Raw genomic sequence first — 12,224 nt, forward strand, 5'->3', positions numbered from 1 at the left:
CTGCCTGCACCTGAGGTGTGCGGCTGAGTTTACCTTTTACCGTTTTGCTGATGAGGCTCTGGAGCACCCAAGAATTATCTCTGACCAAGCTGTCCCATTGCAACATTGCCTGAGGCATTCTTACAGGAATAAGAGCAACTCTTGCACTAGCTAATGAAAGGTTCCGAGTCGCTGGATTATAATTTAATATAAAACAAGGCCGAGAGAATGAAAAAAAAAACCCTTTCTATAAATAATAGGATTTGTATGCTTTTTTGTATCTTATGCCAATCCCTCCAGCAGCTCTATATAAGGAAGCCGGGGAAGAGAAACGGAAGGTCACTTCTCTGATTCTTTGTCCCTCTCCGACAGGCATTATATCGGGAGGTATCAGGTATCAGAGGCCAAGCCCCTTATGGACCTGCAGAGAAACTAAAAATACATCACACAAAGCACTAAAAGATGAGGGGAGGGTGAGACAGCGAGAGGGACAGAGAGAGAAGGTGAGGAGAACCACAAAGAAAGACGAAGGAAAATAGGCAACGGCACCACACACAGAAATCTTCCTTCCCCATGTTATTCACCAGCAGAGACATAAGAACATAAGAAATTGCCATACTGGGTCAGACCAAGGGTCCATCAAGCCCAGCATCCTGTTTCCAACAGTGGCCAATCCAGGCCATAAGAACCTGGCAAGTACCCAAAAACGAAGTCTATTCCATGTAACCATTGCTAGTAATAGCGGTGGTTATTATCTAAGTCAACTTAATTAATAACAGGTAATGGACTTCTCCTCCAAGAACTTATCCAATCCTTTTTTAAACACAACTACACTAACTGCACTAACCACATCCTCTGGCAACAAATTCCAGAGCTTAATTGTGCATTGAATGAAAAAGAATTTTCTCCGATTAGTCTTAAATGTGCTACATGCTAACTTCATGGAGTGCCCCCTAGTCCTTCTATTATCCGAAAGTGTAAATAATTGAGTCACATCTATTTATTTATTTATTTACCATTTTATATACCGATAGCCGTTTGCACATCGTACCGGTTTACATGGAACAAAATGGAAAGCCACAAAAAGGGCGTATCCTTTACATAAAACATAGAACAGTTATTAACAAAATAAATAATGATAAACAGAATAAACAGAGATCAACAAGATAAGTATCAGAATAAGATACTGATAAGAATAAACAGAGATCAACAAGTAAAACATCGAATGCTAACTTTGGTTCAGCAATTAAACCAGGAAGATAATAAATATACATATAGCTTATATAAGTACGAATGGCATATTTACATTGCGAATAATTGGCAAGAGGTTCAAGGGGGAGAGAATTAATTTGACAGGTGATTAAAGGGTAAAGGTATAAGATCTGGAGAAAGGAAGAAACACTAATGGGTGAGCGACTGAAACAAGTTGGGAAGGGGCACTTGGGAAGCTGAGGGTGAGCAGAGGGAAGTCAATTGAAAATAGCCGAGGCGTTGAGGAATTTAGGTGAAGGCCTGCTGAAACAGCCAGGGTTTTAATTTTTTTTTAAACTTGGGTGTAAAGGTTTCAGTGCGGAGTTCATGCGGCATAGAGTTCCAGAGGGTAGAGCCGGCCAGAGATAAAGCTCTTTTTGTAGTAGAGGTGAGTTTGATGAGTTTCAGGGAGGGTAGGTGCAACGTTCCTTGAAGGATAGTCTGAATGGGTCTCGTTGTGACGTGAGGAAGGGGGAATTGAGCCAGTGCGTGTTTTCGTTTACAATGGATTTCTGAATGAGATCTCTCATGATCTTAAAGATCTCTATCATATCCCCCCTCAGCCTTCTCTTCTCCAAGCTGAACAGCCCTAACCTCTTTAGTGTTTCCTCATAGAGGAACTGGTCCATTGCCTTCATCGTTTTGGTTGCCCTTCTCTGTACCTCCTCCATCGCAACTATATCTTTTTTGAGATGCGGCGACCAGAATTGTACACAGTATTCAAGGTGCGGTCTCACCATGGAGCGATACAGAGGCATTATGACATTTTCCGTTTTATTAACCATTCCCTTCCTAATAATTCCTAACATTCTGTTTGCTTTTTTGACTGCCGCAGCACACTGAACCGACGATTTCAATGTGTTATCCACTATGACGCCTAGATCTCTTTCCTGGGAGGTAGTTCCTTATATGGAACCTAACATCGTGTAACTACAGCAAGGGTTATTTTTCCTTGCATTTATCCACATTAAATTTCATCTGCCCTTTGGATGCCCAATCTTCCAGTCTTGCAAGGTCCTCCTGTAATGTATCACAGTCTGCTTGTGATTTAACTACTCTGAATAATTTTGTATCATCTGCAAATTTGATAACCTCACTCGTCGTATTCCTTTCCAGGTCATTTATAAATATATTGAAAAGCACCGCTCCAAGTACAGGTCCCTGAGGCACTCGACTGTTTACCCTTTTCCACTGAGAAAATTGACCATTTAATCCTACTCTCTGTTTCCTGTCTTTTATCAGTTTGTAATCCACGAAAGGACATCGCCTCCTATCCCATGACTTTTTAGTTTTCTTAGAAGCCTCTCATGAGGGACTTTGTCAAACGCCTTCTGAAAATCCAAATACGCTACATCTACCGGTTCACCTTTATCCACATGTTTATTAACCCCCTCAAAAAAATGAAGCAGATTTGTTAGGCAAGATTTCCCTTGGGTAAATCCATGTTGACTGTGTTCCATTAAACCATGACTTTCTATATGATCTACGATTTTGATCTTGAGAATAGTTTCTACTATTTTTCCCGGCACTGACGTCAGGCTCACTGGTCTATAGTTACCCGGATCGCCCCTGGAGCCTTTTTTAAATATTGGGGTTACATTGGCCACCCTCCAGTCTTCAGGTACAATGGATGATTTTAATGATAGGTTACAAATTTAAACTAATAGATCAGAAATTTCATTTTTGAGTTCCTTCAGTACCCTAGGATGCATACCATCCGGTCCAGGTGATTTGCTACTCTTTAGTTTGTCAATCTGGCCTACTACATCTTCTAGGTTCACAGTGATTTCGTTCAGTTCATCTGACTCAACACCCCTGAAGACCATCTCCAGAACTGGTATCTCTCCAACATCCTCGTTAGTAAACATGGAAGCAAAGAACTCATTTAGTCTTTCTGCATTGGCCTTATCTTCCCTAAGAGCCCCTTTAACCCCTCGGTCATCTAATGGTCCAACTGACTCCCTCACAGGACCTCAGTGATATCACCCGCCTAACCATGCCATGTCCCTCCAAAGACTTCAATGGATCCCCCTCCTAACCACAACATTCACCTCCACAGACTTCAATGGTATCTCATTCCTAAACACATCATTCATCTCCATAGACTTCAATGGTATCTCACTCCTAACCATATCATTCACCTCCATAGACTTCAATGGTATCATCCTCTTAACCACATCATTCACCTCCATAGACTGCAATGGTATCACCCTCTTAACCACATCATTCACTTCCACAGACTGCAATGGTATCACCCTCCTAACCACATCATTCACCTCCACAGACTTCAATGGTATCTCACTCCTAACCACGTCATTCCCCTCCATAGACTTCAATTGTATCATTCTCCTAACCACATCATTCACCTCCATAGACTTCAATGATATCACTCTCCTAACTACATCATTCCCCTCCATAGACTTCAATGGTATCATCCTCCTAACCACATCATTCACCTCCATAGACTTCAATGGTATCACCCTCCTAACCACATCATTCACCTCCATAGACTTCAGTGGTATCTCCCTCCTAACCACATCATTCCCCTCCATAGGCTTCAATGGTATCACCCTCCTAACCACATCATTCACCTCCATAGACTTCAATGGTATCTCCCTTCTAACCACATCATTCACCTCCATTCACTTCAATGGTATCACCCTCGTAACCACATCATTCACCCCCATAGACTTCAATGGTATCTCCCTCCTAACCACATCATTCACCTCCATAGACTTCAATGGTATCTCCCTCCTAAGCACATCATTCACCTCCATAGACAAATCGAATAATCCTTTTAAACATCTTGATTTTCACATCTAATCACAATCACAGACAAGTTATTTTCAATCGCAAAACATAGCCCCTTCATTCTTGCGTTTTTCCATGTATTGGTTCCCTAGTATCCAGCTGTACCTCATAGAACGATGCTGCATTAGGTGCTCCTTTTATATCAGGGAGCACTTCCAGTCCTAGACAGCGAGTCTATGGTGAATACTGACCAGGTTTCTGAGGGTGAGACTGCAGCATCCTGAAGTGGAAACCGAGTTTCCAGTAGGGATGTGAATCGTGTCCTCGATCGTCTTAACGATCGATTTCGGCTGGGAGGGGGAGGGAATCGTATTGTTGCCGTTTGGGGGGGTAAAATATCGTGAAAAATCGTTAAAAATCGAAAAACCGGCACATTAAAACCCCCTAAAACCCACCCCCGACCCTTTAAATTAAATCCCCCACCCTCCCGAACCCCCCCCCAAATAACTTAAATAACCTGCGGGTCCAGCGGCGGTCCGGAACGGCAGCGGTCCGGAACGGGCTCCTGCTCTGAATCTTGTCGTCTTCAGCCGGCGCCATTTTCCAAAATGGCGCCGAAAAATGGCGGCGGCCATAGACGAAAAAGATTGGACGGCAGGAGGTCCTTCCGGACCCCCGCTGGACTTTTGGCAAGTCTTGTGGGGGTCAGGAGGCCCCCCACAAGCTGGCCAAAAGTTCCTGGAGGTCCAGCGGGGGTCAGGGAGCGATTTCCCGCCGCGAATCGTTTTCGTACGGAAAATGGCGCCGGCAGGAGATCGACTGCAGGAGGTCGTTCAGCGAGGGTTCCAGCGCCTCGCTGAACGACCTCCTGCAGTCGATCTCCTGCCGGCGCCATTTTCCGTACGAAAACGATTCGCGGCGGGAAATCGCTCCCTGACCCCCGCTGGACCTCCAGGAACTTTTGGCCAGCTTGTGGGGGGCCTCCTGACCCCCACGAGACTTGCCAAAAGTCCAGCGGGGGTCCGGAAGGACCTCCTGCCGTCCAATCTTTTTCGTCTATGGCCGCCGCCATTTTTCGGCGCCATTTTGGAAAATGGCGCCGGCTGAAGACGACAAGATTCAGAGCAGGAGCCCGTTCCGGACCGCTGCCGTTCCGGACCGCCGCTGGACCCGCAGGTTATTTAAGTTATTTGGGGGGGGTTCGGGAGGGTGGGGGATTTAATTTAAAGGGTCGGGGGTGGGTTTTAGTGTGCCGGCTCACGATTCTAACGATTTATAACGATAAATCGTTAGAATCTGTATTGTATTGTGTTCCATAACGGTTTAAGACGATATTAAAATTATCGGACGATAATTTTAATCGTCCTAAAACGATTCACATCCCTAGTTTCCAGTGACCTCCTCAAGGCTAAGACCAGGTGCCTTTATGCAAGTCTTTGACCTATTTGGACTTTGTGACTTTTTTCTAGTCTGGTTCTCTTCTTACCTCTCTCGTTGTACTTTTACTGTTTCCTCCGGTGGATTTTCCTCCAGCGCTGCCCTTCTAAGGGTGAGGGCATCTCAGGACTCTCTCCTGGGCCCTCTTCTCTCGCTAAACTCTTTCCTTTAGTAGTTTGATCTCTGCCCGTGGCTTTTGGTGCCATCTTCATGCATATGACTCGCAGATCTACCTCTCTGTACCAGAACTCTCACCAAGAGTACCGTCCCAAATCTCAGCCTGTTTATCCAATATCGCCTCCTGAATGTCCCCCACTGTCATCTTAAACTAAACATGGCCAAGGCAAAGCTTCTGAATCCCCCCCATCCCCTCCCCTTTCTATCACTATGGAGGACACCATTATCCTCCCAGTCCCCTCCACCTGAAATCTTATGATCACTTTGCACTCTCCCTCGTCATATCCTTAATGCTGCTATACTATGATGCTACTTTCTCTCTACTACCAAACTCTGTCCCTTCCTCCCCGAGCACACTGTCAAAATCCTTTTCTGCTCTCTCACCACCTCCCGCACACCCCTCGCAGGTCCGCTGCTGCGTTCTCTCTCTCCATTTGCAGTTTCTTCAAAATTCAGGCACGCCAACTTCTCTTACAACTCCAGCGCCACTGGGATCATGTACCCCCCTTCTTTTCGGGGCTCGCTCCCCGTGGTCTCTCCTCTCTTTTACCTCTCCTCCGAAACGTCATTAATTAGACAAAGCTGCTTTCAACTGCACCCTTTCTCTTTCATCACAGCGCCGTGTTTTCCAGCCGGCTGCGCTCAATGCCTGCAGGAGACCCCCCCATGAGCAGGTGCATTATATTCCCCTTTCCCACCGTATTCAAACCCCTTCCTAAAAAAAATAAAAAATAAATAAAAATACTCCCCCATTTTTTTAGGCCACTTTTCAACTGTAAACCCTGGTTCTCTCCCTGATCATGGCCTTCCTAATTTAATAATTTCTAAAATAAAAACAAGCAAGCAAAGCCCCATTTCTGTTATGGGGCTGTCTCCCATATGCGTGGCTACGGCGCTGAGTACATCTTGCAGCGCCTCATAAGCCACCGGGAATCTCAGCAGCAGCGGGCAGATCATGGAGAAACGCAAGAAAGACCAAAAGCATAAGAGGAGGAACGGGACTGCATTTATGTGTGAGCCTGCGTAACGGACCCGAGGAGGCGGAGGGACTCAAAACTGGATTTCCGTGCCCTTGGCATGGGCTCTGGGCGTGGCCCCCTTTTGCAGGTGGAAGTGTTTGCAATCCATCTGCCCGGAGGCTCCCCTTAGCATTGTGCCAGGATGGGATAGGATGCTGCTGGCTAGACTTCCCCAAATCCTATTGTTCTGTTTGGAAGTTTAAACAATAGCTTTGGAATTTCATTCAGCAGTGGGGACGGTTACACCCACTGGCTTTGGTAACAATGGAGCGTTACCTGGCACCCTAGTGCAGCCTGGAATGTCAACAACTGGAGGGCAGACAAAAGGAAGGGGATTCCCCTCCGGTCAGGGGTAGCCTGATGCATTCTAGACTTACCCCTCTCTGTCATGATAAATCTTGTTCTTTTGTCACTGAGGGGTGGGGGATCCCATTGTTTTCTGGCAGAAGAGTTGCAAGCCATTTCTGAAGCATGAGTTCAGAGGACAACAGAGGGAATCCCTCGTTTGGGTAAAATAGAGTTCACACGGCAGGGCCTCTGCAGCATGGACGTTGTAGTAGAGAGAGAGACTCACGGATCCCGATATTATGTGTTTTCCTCCTCCGCGAATGGTTAACGGAAGCACGGAAGGGTAGGATGTATGGACAGATGGATATGCAGTAGACGAAGAGATAGGTGTAGAAGAATGTACATGGGGAAAAAAATCGATAATAGAGATGATTGTGGTTGGATGATGGAGATACAGATGAACAAGAGTGATCATTCAGACGGAAGAAAAGAAAGATGGATGCAGAAATGAATGAATGACAATGGAAGACTGATTAACGGGCAGAAGGAATGACAGATGATGCAGGAAGGACACGATGAATAGATGAACGGAGAAGGAAGCATCAGGGAAATAAAGCAGAGCGATGAATGGAAGGGGATGAACCATGGAGGGTGGTTGGGGGTCGGTGAGCAAAGTGATGCGGTTATGGTGCAGAAATCCAGGAGAGCAGCTGGAAGGTTGGGTATCACCAATGGCGAAAAAGGATGGAGCTCTGGGGCTGACCATACATGACGACCTCAGGGCTGTCAAACGGCATCAGCAGGCAGTGATGAGAATCAGTGGAAAGCCAGGGTGCAGAGGAAGGGATATAACCAACAGAAAAAAACAAATACATATATATATACATATATAATATGTCTGTTCTAATCTTTTGATGAGATCTTGCCTGTAGTATTGTGTCACATTCTGAACATCACATCTCCAGAAGCAGAAAATCTAAGGGAGGGCCTTAAGGTCATTTTTTTTCTTCCATAGAAAGGTTGGCAGATACACAGAAGTGGGATTGGAGGACTAACCTAGTGGTAGAGCAGCGGGCTGTGAACCAGGGTTCAAATCCCACTGTCGCTCCTTGTGACCTTGGGCAACTCACTTTACCCCCTTCGGGCTGATACAGAAAAACCCGTGGGAGAGCCGGCGAGCTCCCACTCTCCCGACGCGTGCCCAGGCCACTCTCCTGGGCGCGCGATTCAGTAAAAAAAATATGCTGAGGGCCCGCAGTATAAGGAGGCGCTAGGGACACTAGCGCGTCCCTAGCGCCTCCTTTTTGACAGAATCGGCGGCTGTCAGAGGGTTTGACAGCCGACGCTCAATTTTACCGGCGTCGGTTCTCGAGCCCGCTGACAGCCACGGGTTCGGAAAACGGACGCCTGCAAAATTTATCGTCCGTCTTCCAACCCGCGGGCAGATTTAAAATTTTTTTTTTACTTTTGGGGCCTCCGACTTAATATCGCCATGATATTAAGTCGGAGGGTGCACAGAAAAGCAGTTTTTTCTGCTTTTCTGTGCACTTTCCCGGTGCCGGCAGAAATTAACGCCAGCCTTTGGGTAGGCGTTAATTTCTGAGAGTAAAATGTGCGGCTTGGCTGCACATTTTGCTTTCTGTATCGCGCAGGAATAAATAATAGGCTCATCAGCATGCATTTGCACGTTGCGGGCGCTATTATTCTCGGGGGGAAGGGAGTTGGACGTGCGTTTTCCACGCACTATTACCCTTACTGTATAAGGGGTAAAAATAGCGCGTGGAAAACGCTTGAGCGCACTTTACTGCATCGGCCCGTTTGATTGTAAGCCCCGGGGGGGGGGGGGGGGGGAGATAGGGAAATATCTATAGGACCTGAATGTGAGCCACTGTGATGTGCCAAAGAGCAGAATATAAACATCTAAATGAAATAAATAGAATACTCTGCCATGGATCCTGGATGCTTCTCCTAGGGGTTGGGAACCAAACAGGATTTTTGTAATATTGCTTCAGTAATGGGATCATCCTACTTTCTATACAAGGTAAGATGTGGAACAAGCATCGTTAGGGGTGAGGTAACTGCTGCTGCCTTTGTACGTGGCGCGGTCTGCGCTGATGCCGTGCAAGGGAGAGACGCCGGGTCTTCCTTTTGCATCCCTTCAAGGTATCAGGATAGCAACATTCACGCACTTACGGAGGGGGGGGGAAAAAAAAGGGGAGAATTGGAAGAAAGAATGGGAAAGGAGCAAAGACAAAAGGAGAAAACAGAGATGCGGTCAGAGACAGAACAGAAAGGCGAGAGGTAAAGATACAAATAAAGATCCCCTCACCCGGAGGTGGAGAAGAAAGACAGAAAAAGCAACAGAAAAGAGGGAGGAGAGAAAAGGAAAGCAAAAAATGGACAGGAAGGCCCCCGGGAAGGGTGATAAAAGGAGCCGGAGTGAGGAAGACAAAAGGAATGAGTGGCTAATTCTGGAGCCTGTCACCCGAGCCGCTCTCCTCTCCGTTGCCCTCGTCCTTTTGTGGAAGGAGTCTAAATTGGGTTTGCCAGGGGAGATTAGAGGGGAGAGAACAGGGGGGGAAGGCAGGCTGGAGGGTGACAGGATGCATTGTGAAAAGCAGGGAGTGGGGGGAAGAGAGTGGCAGAGTCACAGATATCCCGAGCATGTTAACCCTTCCCGGGCCCATCGGCACAACCGGAGTTTGGGGCTCACCAGAACTGTTGACAAAAATGAAGATTAACCCAGACAGTCCCCCCCCCCCCCCCCGAGATCTGAATTCCCTACCCTGCCGAGTGCCTAAAATTTAGGTGGGTAAAAAGAGGGAGGGGGCAGTAGTGGGGACATTCTGGGGCCAGGGCTTAAGTTTAGCCAGGTGGCGCTGATATTGAGTTTGGTCGGACGAAATGGAGTCATAAAGATGCCAGGGAAAGTTTAGGTGAGAATATTCAGCAGCAGACTTACCTGGATAACTTTCTGCTCCCCGAGCCACTGAGTCTGGACCTCCAAGTTGACTTGATTTTGGAAATGAGAAATGATTAGACTTGTGAATGTGTATGTGTGTATATGCATACATGCCTATCATGGGAAAGAGTACAAAAGTGTCTAACATGTAACATGACAATATTCACATACTAGAGAGGAGCTAACAAACCCCATGGAGAACACAAAATGTCCAAAGGTATTCTTTATACTGAGCGGTAAATTTCCAAAATGTGTGAGCGTGTGTGTGAGAGACATGGGGAGACTGCCTTTATGTATGATAGCGTGTGTGTGTGTGAGAGACATGGGGAGACTGCCTTTATGATTGATAGCATGTGTGTGTGTGTATGAGAGACATGGGGAGACTGCCTTTATGTATGATAGCGTGTGTGTGTGTATGAGAAACATGGGGAGACTGCCTTTATGTATGATAGCATGTGTGTGTGTGTGTGAGAGACATGGGGAGACTGCCTTTATGTATGATAGCGTGTGTGTGAGCGTGTGTGTGAGAGACATGGGGTGACTGCCTTTATGTATGATAGCATGTGTGTGAGAGACATGGGGAGACTGCCTTTATGTATGATAGCGTGTGTGTGTGTGAGAGACATGGGGGGACTTCCTTTATGTGTGTGTGTGTGTGTGTGTGTGTGAGAGACATGGGGAAACTGCCTTTATGTATGATAGCGTGTGTGTGTGTGAGCGTGTGTGTGAGAGACATGGGGAGATGGCCTTTATGTATGATAGCGTGTGTGTGTGTGTGTGAGAGACATGGGGAGATGGCCTTTATGTATGATAGCGTGTGTATGTGTGTGAGAGACATGGGGAGACTGCCTTTATGTATGATAGCGTGTGTGTGTGTGAGAATGTGTGTGAGAGACATGGGGAGACTGTCTTTATGTATAATAGCATATGTGTGTGTGAGAATGTGTGAGAGAGACATGGGGAGACTGCCTTTATGTATGATAGCGTGTGTGTGAGAGACATGGGGAGACTGCCTTTATGTATGATAGCGTGTGTGTGAGAGACATGGGGAGACTGCCTTTATGTATGATAGCGTGTGTGTGTGTGTGAGAGACATGGGGAGACTGCCTTTATGTATGATAGCATGTGGGTGAGACATGGGGAGACTGCCTTTATGTATGATAGCGTGTGTGTGAGAGACATGGGGAGACTGCCTTTATGTATGATAGCGTGTGTGTGAGAGACATGGGGAGACTGCCTTTATGTATGATAGCGTGTGTGTGTGTGTGAGAGACATGGGGAGACTGCCTTTATGTATGATAGCGTGTGTGTGAGAGACATGGGGAGACTGCCTTTATGTATGATAGCGTGTGTGTGTGTGTGAGAGACATGGGGAGACTGCCTTTATGTATGATAGCGTGTGTGTGAGAGACATGGGGAGACTGCCTTTATGTATGATAGCATGTGTGTGTGTGTGTGAGAGACATGGGGAGACTGCCTTTATGTATGATAGCGTGTGTGTGAGAGACATGGGGAGACTGCCTTTATGTATGATAGCATGTGTGTGTGTGCATGAGAAAGAGATCAACTGTGCATTTGTGGCAAGAGCAGAGATTCTTTGCACGAGAGGAGAGGCTTTGCACATGATGCACCCAACTTTCAACTTAGAAGCGTTCCCAAGGGGAGGGGACGGAAAGATCCGCGTGCAGATGCCATTTTCAAATCCTCGCGCCTAACCTTCCTGCAGAAAAGACAAGTCCGAGGAGCCCCGCACACCATGTACCCTGGCTGGGCTGAAGGCGAAAGCCCGTGCAAGCTTTCACTTGGTTACTCCTGCAGGTAAAAAAAATATACGCAGTTTTTGTGGACCATTTTAAAACTGCCCCCTCCCCAACCATCTCGCCATGAGCAAGTCAGAGACGGAAAACAAGTCAGAGAAAAGAGGCGCGGCAGTGAGAGATATGCATGAGGTGTCCATGCCTTCTCTCGCAGAGTGACACCCCCAGCTGTCTCCAGGCAGCTGTGTTGTTCTCCATTAAACAACTCGCTAATCCCCCCCCCCCAGTCAAGCAACCTTTTGTCAGACAGCGAGTCGTATGGCCATGGACTTAAAATACCTATGCCCCTCCAGAAACAAAAAAAAAAAAAAGAAAGGGCAAATTCCTGGACATCAGGGCCTCTTAGGGAACTCTTCATCCATCATTCCCCTGTCAAGAGGGTTCAGCCGCCACCAGAAACCTCCCCTTCACGGTGCAGACCATCACCCGTAAGTCAAAGAAAGAGAGTCCGAGAGAGGGTCTGAAAGAGAGGCACTCACCCACACACAGACAGACAGACAGACGGAGTGACAGAGAGACAGAAATGCCCTGCAGTGGCACCAG

This window comes from Rhinatrema bivittatum, chromosome 16 (genome assembly GCF_901001135.1).
Source record: "Rhinatrema bivittatum chromosome 16, aRhiBiv1.1, whole genome shotgun sequence".
NCBI classification, from domain to species: Eukaryota; Metazoa; Chordata; class Amphibia; order Gymnophiona; family Rhinatrematidae; genus Rhinatrema; species Rhinatrema bivittatum.